Here is a 13,526-nt window from a genome sequence, read left to right as displayed (position 1 = left end):
AATGTGCTGAGCTGGAACTCTGAAAACTCCAACATATTGCTGAGAGAAATTGAAGAGGACCTATCTAAAGGAGAGTAACTCCATTTTTGGTTGGATGATGTCAGTTCTCCCCCATATTGATCACTAGATTCAATAGGATTATAAGCAAAGTCACAACATTTTTTACAGAAATTGAAAAATTAATTGTAAAAATCATATGGAAATGCAAAAGGCTAGATTGCCAAAGAGAAGAAAGAGTTTGCTGTACAAACACCACCTGATTTCAAGATTTATTATGAGATTTCCGTTATTAAGATAGTGTGGTGTTAGTGGGGGGGGGGGGGGGGCTTGACTCAAGCCATATATAAAAACTAACTTAATATTCATTATAAACCTAAATTCAAAACCCTTTAACTATAAAATTTTCTAGAAAAAAAAAGGCAAAAATATGTATGACCTTGGCAAAGATTTCTTAGATACACCCAAAGCATGTCCATAAAATAAGAAATTGGCAAATTGGACTTCACCAAAATTGAAAACTTCTACTTTTTCTTAGTAAAGGAGTTGTAGTTCAGAATATATAAAAATTCTGAAAACTCAGTAACAAGAAAAGTAACTACTTCAAAAGAATAATTTAAACAAAAACTTCACCAAAAAAGACTCTATGGATGGCCAATAAGGAAATGAAAAAATGTTAAACATCATTAGTCACTAGGGAAAGCTAATTAAGACCACAATGAGATACCACTGCACACCTAATTAGAATGACTGAAATTAAAGAGACTGATGATACCAAGAGTTGGTGAGGATGTGGAGAAACTGAAATTTATATACTGATGTCATATTCTGCTTTGAAAGAGTGTGTGTTCATTTCTTAAAAACTTTAACATATAGCCCTAGCTGGTTTGGCTCAGTGGCTAGAGCATTGTCCTGCAGACTGAAGGGTCCAAGGTTTGATTCTGGTCAGGGCACAGGCCTGGGCTGTGGGCTCGATTCCCAGTGAGGGGTGTGCAAGAGGCAGCCGATCAATGATTCTCTCATCATTGATGTTTCTATTTTCTCTCCCTCTTCCTTCCTCTCTGAAATCAATAAAAAATATATTAAAAAATAAACTTTAACATATTCCTTCCATATGATCATCATTCCACTCTTTAGTATTTTTTTTAAAAGAGCCTCTATCCATACGAAAGCTTATGCATAAATGTTCACAGCAATCCTATATAATAGAAGCCTAGGTCGTGTTGCGCAACGTTGCCACAAGATGGCTGCCCCCATGTCATCACAAGATGGCCACCACAAGATGGCCAGCAGGGGAGGACAGTTGTGGGCAATCAGGCCAGCAGGGGAGGGCAGTTGTGGGGGGGGGGGGGACCAGGCCTGCAGGGGAGGGCAGTTGGGGGCAATCAGGCTGGCATGGGAGCAGTTAGGTGTCAATTAGGCTGGCAGAGGAGCAGTTAGGGGGTGATCAGGCAGGCAGGCAGGCGAGTGGTCAGGAGCCAGCAGTCCTGGATTGTGAGAGGGATGTCTGACTGCCGGCAGTCAGGCATCCCTCAAGGGGTCCCAGATTGGAGAGGGTGCAGGATGGGCTGAGGGACACCACCCCCCATGCACGAATTCGTGCACCAGGCCTCTAGTTTTTCTTATAGTAACTAGAGGCAGCTCAAATGTCCATTAATAGGTGAATGAATGAACAAACTGTTGCATATCCACACAATACTAACACTTTAATACCATTCAGCATTGAAAAGAAATGAATGACTGATACATACAACACAGACAAACCTCAAAATAACCATGTTGAATACACACACTGTATGAGTCCATTGATATAAAATTGTAGAAAATGAGATTTAGCCTCCAGTGACAGCAGCAGAGGGGCAGTGGAGCGGGGTGGGGTGGTGGGATGATCACGGTGCAGGAGAAAAGTTAGGGTCATGGCTCTGTTTACTATCTTGAGTGTGGAGATGGTTTCGTGGGTGTGTGCCTGTCGAACGTATCCAATTATACACATTACAACGGAAAGTTTACTGTATGTCAGCTCGACCTCAATAAAACTGTTCAAATACTCTAATAACAATGCATGCTGTGCCTGGCTGGTGTGGCTCAGTGGGATGAGCCTCCTCTCATGCACCAGGACACCAGGAGGTCACCTGGTCAATTCCCAGTCTGGGCACATGCCCAGGTTGCAGGACTCTATCCCCAGTAGGGGGCGTGCAGGAGGCAGCCAATCGATGTCTCTCTCTCCCATAGATGTTTCTTTCTCCCTCCTTGCTTCCTCTGAAATCAATAAAAAACTTTTTTTTTTTAATGGAGTCTATGCTCCACTGTACTCTGCACACCTGCACCGCCCTGGCTTGGGGCTCCTGTGGACAAACTTACCCCACCCCCTCCAGCTCTCAAATTCTGCCGGTGTGATTATGGAGGGGGCAGGGAAATCAATGAGACAGGCCAAGAAGGTCCCTCTCCACTGGGACGCGGGAGCCTCGGGCAACAGGCAGGAGATGGGTGACAAGTGTTCTCGTACGGTTCACTCATGCCCTGTGATTTAATAGAGTTTTGACATGTCTCCAGCTGAGTGGCAGCCAGGCCGTGGGCTGTGTGAAATTGGGTGGATAAAAAGCCGGAGCAAAGGGCACCGAGACCTTGGCTCCCTGTCACTTCACTGCCAGCTCTGCCAGAGCCCAGCTGGCACGAAAATGGAGAGTAAGGGCACAAATAAGAGAGAAGGAGACAGACAGAATTCCATGAAATGGCTCCTCCTGTGAGTCCCGCGGTTCCTGCAGGAGGGTTGTCGGGAGGCCCCACCCAGCTGTGCAAAGGCGACCCCCCGCCACTGGCAGTGGATTCCGAGGTGCTCCAGTCCCAAGCACTGAGCACCTACTATGTGTCAGGCAGTGGCAAAGCCCTCACCTCTTGGACAAGCACCTACAATGTGCTTGACACTGTGCCACGCCCCAGGGGTGAGCAGTGAACAAGACACAGAGGTCCCTGCTCTAGGAGCCCTCTCGTTCCCAGCGAGGACCTGGAGTCAGCTTTGCTCTTTCCCAGCCACGTGACCCAGGGGCTCTGCATCCTTGGCACCCTTTGTACACCGTGAGCGCATCTTCACTTCTACAAGATTATGGCGGGAGGTCAAATAAAAGAGCTCTCTGCACACGGCCCGGCAGGGACTAAGCACTAAGTGTTCAATGAATAGTTGTTTTTAGTATTAATCATGATTATACTTATAGCAGCTGTTTAAGTAAAATATAAAACCAGAAGTTATTTCCTTCTGTTTTGAGACTTCTGCTCTCTGTTTTCTTTCATTCATTCATTCATTCATTCATCCCACACACATGAACTGGGCACCTTCCTGAGCCCAGCAGCCCTCCCGACAGGATGCCAACAATGAAGAGGACAGATAGGGCACCCACCTCCTGGAACTGACATTTCTGTGGGGAAGAGATGAATGAATTAAACCATTACAGGCTGGGACAGAAAAGCACAAAATGTAGGGCACAGTAAGAGAGTAATGCTCTCCCTGCGAGGATCCGTCTCCTCGGTGTGAGGAGGAAACCACACCAGCATTGGCAGGGCACTGAGCAAGCTGCCCCTCCATCCCACGCCCTGCTTGACATGCCCCCCCCCCCCGCCTCCCCCGGACACCCCACAATCACCGGCTGTGCCTTAGTACCTCACTCAATGGTGTCCCCTCTCGCCCCTCTGTGGTTGACCCATCCTGGGAACCAGCCAGCTCTCAGCAACCTCCTGTCTCCCCCACTAACCCAACCCTCAGCCCTGGAGGTGAGAGTCCAGGGATGGCCACCATGCCTGTGGTCTTAGCTGATCAGGCCACGGTTGGACACCTGACTCAGGCCGGGTCAATCAGGCTTGGATTCGACCTGAGAGAGCCTGCCAAGGCCCTGTTGGTGGCTAGCAGGGGGAGGACAGAAGGCCCCTTGGCTGGAGCCCCAGGGGTCAAGAAGAGGTAGAGATGGGGGAGGAGAGAGGAGGCCTGTCCGCATCTGCCCCAGGAGGTATCCTGAGAGGTCAGCTCAGCCAGTGACCCCTTAACATGTGGGGAAAGCAAGGCCCAGGAGGAGGGGCTCAGCACCGGGGGGGGCAGGGGCGCCCCAGCTCTCTGCCGCACTGGGACCTCCCTGGTACAGCTCTGGGTGGGGGAGGAGGAAAAGGGAAGCCATCAGAGAGAGGCGGAGGTGGGGCTGGTGCAGCCCTGGGAGGGGATAAAGCAGGGAGCAGAGAGGATAATAGTGCTCTGATCAGAGAGAGCACAGCCCTGCATTTAGTGCGTTTGTTTTACTCAGATTTCTAGCAGCTCATCAGCTGGAGAGGTATTTTCAGTATAATTTTTAAAAACCCTCTATGTCTAAATCTGGACTTTTTTTTTTTAAAATATATATTTTATTGATTTTTTACAGAGAGGAAAGGAGAGAGATAGAGAGTCAGAAACATCGATGAGAGAGAAACATCGATCAGCCGCCTCCTGCATATCTCCTACTAGAGATGTGCCTGCAACCCGGGTACATGCCCTTGACCGGAATCGAACCTGGGACCTTCCAGTCCGCAGGCCGACGCTCTATCCACTGAGCCAAACCGGTTTAGGCTGGACTTTTCTAATGTTCAGATTTCAACCCTCATATCCTGTACCTGGCCCTGACCCCCAAGCTAATCAGTCTAACTTGGAGGCCCTGACTGTCTCCCGATGGAGATAGACTGGGCCCTGGGCCGGGGGTGGGGGGGTGGGGGGGGGAGGGAGGGGGGTACCTGGATGGTGCCCATTGGTCCCTGTCCTCTCACCCCCCAGGGCACTGAGCTGGGGAGCGAGGGAGTTGGGTGCAGGAGAGGCTTGACCAGTGCCCATCCGCATGGGCTTGGTGTCCTCACTGTGAAACGAGGGTGAGGATTCCAATGGTTGTGCAGGCACCAGGATGATGTGGGAGGGCACAGGGCCTGGCACCGAACGGTCACTCACTGGAGCCCACAGCTCCTCCCTGCAAAGGAAGAGCAACGTGGAAAATCTCTTGAAATGTTTTAGTTGCAAGTGATAAGGAAATCCAGTCACCTAAAGCAGAAAGCTAATTTGTTTTGTCCAAGGTAACTGCAGAGCACCTGAGTCCAAGCTCAGGCCTGGCCCCTGCCTGTGGCCACAGGAAAGGGAAGGGAATAGAAAGGAAGGGGAGGGGAGGGGAGGGGAGGGGAGGAAGTCCCCCAGGGCTCCGCACTGGAGACTGGAAGCCCAGCACCACCCTACATACCTGGCGGGGAGGGGGCGGTCACGGGACGCTTAGCTGAAATACAAACACGAGGTTCCTCAGGCAGATGTGTGTCCCTGGGTGGGGGGCAGGACCCCCAGAGCTGCTCACAGCCGATGCTGGGGGGTGAGGTCGCGGTGGCCCCTCCCATGGCTCCGGAGAAGACCACGCTAACGCACAGGGCAATCATGTGCTCCTGGAGACGTCAGCCCCACGGGGAGGCTGACCTGCTGTCCAAAGCAGCATCCGTCTGAGGTGAGCTCCGCAAGAGGCACCTGAGCTAAACTGAAGGGCCCTGCCTGCTCCCAGCCCCACCTTCATCTGTGTCCCTCCCTGGCCTCGGGGACCAACTCTGTGGCTGGAGGGCCTGGTCCCAGCTCCCCTTCCCCCACCCCCTCCCCAGTCCTGCTCTGAGAGCCTGAATTTGGCCATCTCTGCACCACTGGCCTGGTCCCTAAGGGAGCCTCTGCCTGGGGTGAGGCCCAGCTGGTCCCAGGTCCCACTCTGCTCCTGAAGCCCCTCCTCCTGCCAAATAAGGTCCCCACCGCCCCTCCCACCAAGCTGAGGGCAGTGCGACCCTCACTGGCCCAGCATCCACAGTACATTGTCAGCACAACAACAGCCTCAACAACAACAACAATAGTAATAACCAAACAGAAACATCCAGTGAGTCCCGACCATGTGCCAGACCTATGCTAGATGCTTCTCATGCATTATCTCATTTAATCTTCTGAGCAGGTCTAAGAAATGGAGATTCTGGCTTAATTTGCTGAAAATCCATTTAGTAAATAGTCCATTTATTAAATGACCAATTTACCGAAAATCCATTTGCCCAATGATCCATGAGATACCCAGTGACAGGCAGATACACGAGCCCTGGGCTGGGCCTAGAAACCACAGAGGCGGAAACAAAGGCAGGGCCACAACTATGAGGGGCCGGCACAGCTCGTTTCCCCAGGGCCCCCATGCCAGCCCCTGCCATGCAGACGCCAGCCCCAGCCCCTGTTAGGCTGCCCGACACAGAGGCGGGGGCTACAGTCAGAAAGAAAGCCTGGCCCACTGTGAGCATGAAGGCCTTGGGCCATCTCGCCTCGTCGCCACCATCCTATCCGCAGCCTGGGAGCCATCAGCACCGACACCACAGCGGGCACCACAGCGGGCACCACAGTGGCGGGTATGAAACTGTGGTCCTGGGGACACGGCCCACACTCGCCTGCCCAGATTTGTGCCCAGGACGCGGAGAGCTCGGCAGTCCATTTTATTTCCTTAAAACAAATCAACTTTCCACCATAACATGAAGAGTAGAGTGTGTCTGGATATTGGAGGCCTAGAACAAATACCCAAATCTTTAGGTTTTATTGGTCTCACCCTCGGTCACCTGCTCTCCCTCCCAGGGGTCACCAGAGGCCCGCTGTGTGCTCAGAGCCTGTGTGCTCCTCCCCCAGCTGAATGGCTGTTTTCTTCTCTGTTCTTATTTCTGTTACCCGCTCCCTCCCTCTCTCCCTCATCCTCCCTTGCTGGTGATAATCTCTGGGAAGAGGAAAACACAAATTCGGACCGGTGCTGTCCTTCATTAATTAGGATTTAGTTATTTTTTTTTGAAGTGCTTGGAGATTGACAATGGAAGCACAGATCAAAATTAATATTTCCCTGCTGTCGAGAAGACAGGAGTTGTTCCAGGGTGTGGGTGTCTTTTTAAAGAGCTTCAGTATGGGAGACGCTGGGAGGCCAGCTTGTGGATTAGCAGATCCCCCCACCCTCCCAGGCAAAGCAAGAATTCAGGGGAAAGGAGGGTGGTTTAGCTGAAAGAACAGAGGGTGAGCCTTGAGGCAGGGCTAGGGAGACCCCACAGTAGGGGCTGGAGCCCATCTGGCCCCCCAACTGGATTCCCTGGGTCTGGGAGGGAGAGAAGGAAGAGATGGGGAGGGAGAGAGGCAGAAAGAGACACCTCTGTCCAACAGTGGGACAGGTGGCTTTGTTGGGTAGGGAGCTCCCTGTCCCTGTAAGAACCCATGTTATGACTCACAGGACAGTGAATAAAGGGCTGTATGCCTTTCTGGGGTGGGGGGATGGTGGGGGGGACACGGGGAGGCCGACTAAGGTGGCATCCTATGCTAAGATTCTGGCTCCAGGATGTCTGTTAACTCCATGCTTCTCTGAATCATCCCAGAGTTCTAAGGGCCAAGCACACTGCGAATATGGTTAGGAGTCTTTCTGAGCGATTCCTTCATGCTGACTCTCTGGGCCTGTGATTCTATGAATGCATCTGCAATGCTATGATTCTAGGATTTTGTGAAAGGAATTAGACTCTCAGATACGGCGACTCAAAGACTCTATTAAGGTGGCTTTGAGTCTATGAAAGATGCTCTAATTCCAAGATCTTGTGCGTCACCGATGCCTTGAAAGGCCTGACAGATCTGAAAATCCCGGCCTGCGTGAGAGAAGGGAGGTTCCAAAACCCTCCTCCCCCCTCGGGCTTCAGAGTCTGCAGGGGGACCCCCTGGGCAATGCCCTCTCAGCACTAACATGGGGGTCCCTTGGAGTCCCCTCCTCCTCCTCTCCTTCCCTGGCTCACCCAGTCTCCCCATGAAGGATCCAGGGCCCTGGGGGTGAACCGAGCATCCCAGAACCTGGTTAACCTGCCAGCAGAAATGGACCCCTGCCTTTTGGGTTCCTCACTCACAACTCCCAGGGAACAACCCCCCAAACAGGCTGGGACACCTCCTGGCTTTTCTCCGCTGCCCCCTCTACCCCCAGACCCAGGGCAGCCAGCATGGGTGCACCCCCCCTGCTGCATGCCCCGGGCTCCCTGGCAGCATTCACTGTTGTAATAACTGAGGTCAATCTATCCCTGGGGACCTCTGTGCCCATCCACGGAGGCTGAGTGGGCGAAATGGGTCCAGAAGCCCAGGTGACAGAGCCCCTGAGGCCAACCCCTGGGCAGACATGGCTCCCAGCCACATGCGTTGTTGCTGGAATCTTCAACACTGGAGGGACCAGAGGCAGCCTCGGACACAAGTGGAAATGTTCTGGTGTGACTCACACAGAGAAAAGGCAGCGGCTTGGGGACGGGGAGCCAGGAGCCCACTTCCATGTCAGCCCTGGGTGTTCTTCCTGATCCACTCACCCTGCTCATCACGGAGGTCCTCTCCTATGTTCAGTGTTTAATCCGGTGGCTCTCGGTGGGCTCTGAGCAAGGGCTGTCCTTCCGGCTCAGTTTGGTTTCTCTGGAAAGGAACTGGGCTCCGGGGAGGGGAGAAATGGAGACCAGGCAGGGAGGGGCTGGATTCTGGGGGAGGCGGATCCCCAGCGAGTCCTCAGGACTCCCAGGGAAGCCCCTCCCCAGCAGGAATGTTGGGGTCCCCAGGGCATGTGGCAGAGAGGCAACCCAGTGCCCAGAGCCTGGGTAACTTGGCCGTGGAGAGAGGAACAGGGTGATGGGCTCAGCCCTGGACAGCCTGGAGCGAGGCCTGCGTGTGAGAGGAGGTGGTCACTCGGGGCCAGGAGGCCAAGGTCCTCGCCAATCTGCTTCCTGTGGCCTCAGGCCCAGCGGCTGGACCATCTCTGCAGCTGCTGCCCAGATCCCCTGGCCGCATGTGAACAGAGGGGAGCCCACACCCAGACAGGACAGGCCTTTGGCTCAAGAACCAGACAGTGGCCAGCTGGCTGCCTCCACATGGGAAGACGCCTTGTGAAGCCAGAGCCACCAGGGGACAGATCAGAGCTGAGCAGCCCCATTCCCCCTCTGGCCTGGTTTCCACTCTGTGCCCAGGAGCTGAGGTAGCTGCTATAGGACACACAGACAGAGGAGGGCACACAGGCAGCCGGGAGAGGATGGGGGAGAGACAGAGGCCTGAGGGTGGGGCAGGCCTGGGAGAGAAGGGGCTGAGGAAAAGGCTGTGTTTGGAGCCCGCTCCTCACCGGGAACGGTGCTCCACACCCCTTGTCTCTAATCCTCACAACTCTTAACAGGGAAGATGCTGTCCCATCTTGGGCACCAATGGGCACTCGCCCTGCGCTGGGCACTTCCACAGTCTGCTTTCGGTCTCCACGCCCAGCGAGGAGGGAATTGTTCTCCCCATTTCCTAGGTGAGCAAACTGAGTCCCAGAGGCCCACAGTCACCCAGCGTCAGGGACCGTGCTAGACTCGCCCCAGCTCTTTGGATTGTGGAGTTTGTTCTCTCCAGGGGGCCTGCGGGCTCTTCCTGGGGCCCTATGGGGCAGCGTTCAGTGTGGAGACAGAAACCACACAGTGACTGGAATAGGGGCTGCTTAATATGAAGAATTAATAAGCTGTCCAGGTAGTGATTCTATGGGTGTAAGGAGAAATCCGAAGGGAATCTGAGGACGAAGGAAGGACAGTCCTGGCCAGAGGCGCCTCCCCAATACCAGGTCAGACCTCATGGAGAAGGTATGCTTACAGCCCCCTAGATAGTAGAGGAGTTTCTGGGTTCAGCCAGAGCTGATGGCGGGGGAGCAGGAAACACCCCCAGGGCACAGAGCAGCCTAGGCAGTGGGGGGTGGGAGTGGAGAGATTCGGGGCTCTGCAGGTGTGAGACCCGGTGCACATAATCCCCTCAGAGCCACCTGCCGTCAGTGGGCCACACACAGAGAAGTGGTCACCACACCCAGGGCAGGCTGCGAGCTGACCAAGGGACCCTGCTCTCTGGGTGTGCAGCTGGGACCAAGAACCACTGGGTGGCCCCCGACACTCGCTGGGATGACAGAAGTGCCTGCAAGAGCAAGGAAAAACTAAACAGGCCAGCGGACCAGGGAGAGGCCCCTTCCCGTCTATGTCCCTCCAGCGCCCTCTACCGGCACAGTTTAACAGGGTGCACTCGGGCAGTCCATACCCCAGGAACAGGGACTCAAGGGAGAGTTCGGGGCAGAGAGGCAATAACAAACCAGGGGTGGGCAAACTCTCCCCCACGAATCCCATCTGGCCTGGCACCTGTTTTTGTATGGCCCGTGAGCCAAGAATGATTGTGACATTTTTAAATGATTGGAAAAATGATCCAGAGAAGATTCTATGAGGTCAATATTTCACCAGGAATACTTCATGATATGAACATTATAGAAAATTCCAATTTCTGCATCAAATAAGTTTTCAATTGTGTCATTTAAAGGATTGTGGAGATTTCTTTTCTCTCTGGTTACACAAACACCGACATTGTATCCTTGATTTGTCTCTTGGCCCACCAACCCTAAGATATTTAATAGCAGCCTCTACAGAGCGAGTTCGACAACTCCTGCGGTGAATTGGTAGCTGCTCGGGCTCCCTTGGTCCATGAATTGCCCTCCATGCCACCTTCACAGCTGGCAGAACTGGGTTGCCACCCCCTGGCCTGGCCAAGGCTCTGGACATCTCAAGGCCAGGAGATGGAAAAGGAGCCCACTTGGGGACCCTCACACAGACACCTTGGGGTGACAGATCTGGAAGGGAGCCTGGAGAAGGGGTGCAGTCTTCTCTGAAGGTACAGTCCTCTTTTGGGGGGTTTCCCCCACGGGAGAAATGATTGCCCCCTCAGAAGGCTTTGGGAGGAGACGGTTAAAGGGATTAGTTGCTGCTGACATGCCTCAGTAAACCGGCGGTCTGACCAGGTCTGAGCCCTATTCCTGGACCACAAAGCTTCCCAGTGCCAGCCCCTCCAAACCAGCCCCACCCTCTTCAAAACACACCAGCCTAAGATGACCTTCACACTCATCTTGTCCTATCTCTGGGGCCCATTTCACAGATGGGAAAGCCAAGGCCCAGGAAGAGCCATATGGTATCAAAGCAGGAGTAGAAACAGCAGAAACAGAGACAAAGGGCCTGCCTTCCAATTCCTGCCCCAGCTCGAGTGCCTTGCAGACCTGCATGTCTCTGAGCCTCCTTAACACCCGGGAAATGGTCACAAGCTGCCCTCGCTGCAGCCAGCACAGTGCCCTGCACACGTCTGTCTGCCTTAGTTCCTCCCTCTGCCAAGTGGGTCTGTAAAATGATCACTGTGACATTTACGTTAGAAAATCCACGCACAGCCCCCAGCACACAGTAGGTGCCCAAGAAATGGTAGCGCAATAGATCAAGGCCACCCTGACCCAAATCCCGAGATATTGCGGCCTCTCCCAAAGCCAACAGGCCTGATGCCAACCAGGCTCCAGGGACCAAGCCTGCCAGCTCCGAGGCAGCTCTGAGGAGGAGGGAGAAGCGTCCCAGAGCAGCTCCCGCCATCCCTCATGTTAATTGTGTGTGTCTCTGGAACAGATGGGGTGGTGGGTCCTGCTTTTCCCTGTTTTTCAGAGAGCTTTGGTCCAGGAGATAACTATGTAATTAAACAAGACAGTGCAAACAAGGCTCCGACAGCCCTCGCCGACTTCCCTACTTGTAAATCTATTAATGAACTTAATTGCAAAGATTGAACCCTTACTGAAACCTGGTAGCCAGTTCACCATGGTGCCAAAAAAATCGTTGTCCAAGACTTACAGAAGGAAAAGAATATAGATATTAATTAGCTTAGCTCTGTTTATCTATACAAAAATAAAAGATATATATATACTCAGCCCTGGGCAGCCTGGAGCCAGGCCTGGCATAGTGATGTGACATTTGCCAGTAGACAGGCTGCTCTGGGGAGACGAGACACTGGTTTTCCTTCTATCTAGAGCTTGTTTATCACCTTCTGTTAATCAAAGCGAGAGCTGAAAGAGATTTGGAGTCGGGTCTCCTAAGAGCAGATGTGGGGAGAATTGAGATGAGTGAATGGCGGGAGATGGGTTTGAGAGGAATGCCGAGATAATGCCTGCAGCCTTCCTGGGAGCCGGGCACGCAGAAGAAACGGCCCCACGCAGGGAAGAAGGTGGGAAGGGGGCGCCTGCAGAGGGCAGGCGTGAGGATGCGGGCTCCACGTGAGCTGTTGACGGCCAACACTCGGGGCAGGTGGCGGATGGACGCACTGACCTGGTGATGGGCATCTTCATCCCGCCCCCAACAACTCTGCCCCCACCTGTCAGCGGCAAGTGATGGCTCTGCCCGCCTGGCCTCATTTTCCTTGGGGACCCACCACTGCTCAGCCTTGCTCATTGTTCTGGAAGAAATCACTCCCGCACCCCAGGTCCAGGGGTGCTCAGAGCCCCAGAACTGCATCCCCGGCACAGCGATCACTTCAGGGACAGGTGGGGTGAGAGATGGCGGTGGCGGCTGAAGTAGATGCTGACTCCCATGCAAGCAGTTTGATGAGGGAACGTCTGGGGAGAGCCCTGAAAGAAACGGCCTTCGAGTTGTTTCCAATTTGGGGCTAATACAAGTAAAGCTGCACTCACGGTGCCGGATAGACTTCTGCGGGCCTACGTGTCCTCTGGGGAAATAACCGGGCGGAACCGCTAAGCCAGGGATTAGGTGCGTGTTTATAAAGAGGCTGCCGGGCTGTTTCCCACGTCCGTACCACCTGCACGCCCACCGGCAGCGCCGAGAGGCCCGGTGACTCACACCCTCGCCTGCACTTGGTGGGCGCATCGTACTCATTGCAGCCATGTTGGTGGGAGCAGAGTATCTGCCGTGGTTTATTTTGCATCTCCCTGGTCACCAGTAATATTGTCCATTTTTTCCTGTGCTTATTGGCCGTCATAAATCTACGGTGACGTGTCCCTTGGAGTCTTTTGACCATGTTTATTGCACGTCTGTAGGGAAATCTTGTACATTTTTGGGGGTTTTGTCTCTGTATGTATTTTTAGTTTTGGTTTCAATAGAAAATAGTGTTTTTATATTACTTGCCACTGTTTTGGCTGCTAGTACACAAAAATACAGCGGAGGTATATACAGCAAACGTGCACACCCCTCAGCAAGTATTTAGAGCTCCCTGAGCCCATTAAGTCTCGATGGTACCGGAAAGGGGAGAGGATGAAGGGAGAAGTAGGCTAATGCTAATGGTTGACATTCTATCTCGCGCAGTGTATGTGAGGCACATATATTCACTCTTTTTTTAAAAATATATATTTTATTGATTCTTTACAGAGAGGAAGGGAGAGGGATAGAGAGTTAGAAACATCGATGAGAGAGAAACATCGATCAGCTGCCTCCTGCACACCTCCCACTGGGGATGTGCCCGCAACCAAGGTACATGCCCTTGACTGGAATCGAACCTGGGACCTTTCAGTCCGCAGGCCGAGGCTCTATCCACTGAGCCAAACCGGTTAGGGCTATATTCCCTCTTTAAATCCTCAGAACCACCCTGTGAGGCAGGTGCTGTCATTATTCCTTCTTTCTTACACGAGGAAACTGAGGCACAGAGCTTACATAACCGTGTAAAGGTCACCCAGCCA

This window comes from Myotis yumanensis, unplaced genomic scaffold, assembly GCF_028538775.1.
Source record: "Myotis yumanensis isolate MYYU_CA2020_CCGP unplaced genomic scaffold, mMyoYum1.0.hap1 SCAF_2, whole genome shotgun sequence".
In the NCBI taxonomy this organism is placed as follows: Eukaryota; Metazoa; Chordata; class Mammalia; order Chiroptera; family Vespertilionidae; genus Myotis; species Myotis yumanensis.
The sequence above is the reverse complement of the archived record's forward strand: the minus strand, read 5'-3'. Positions refer to the sequence as shown.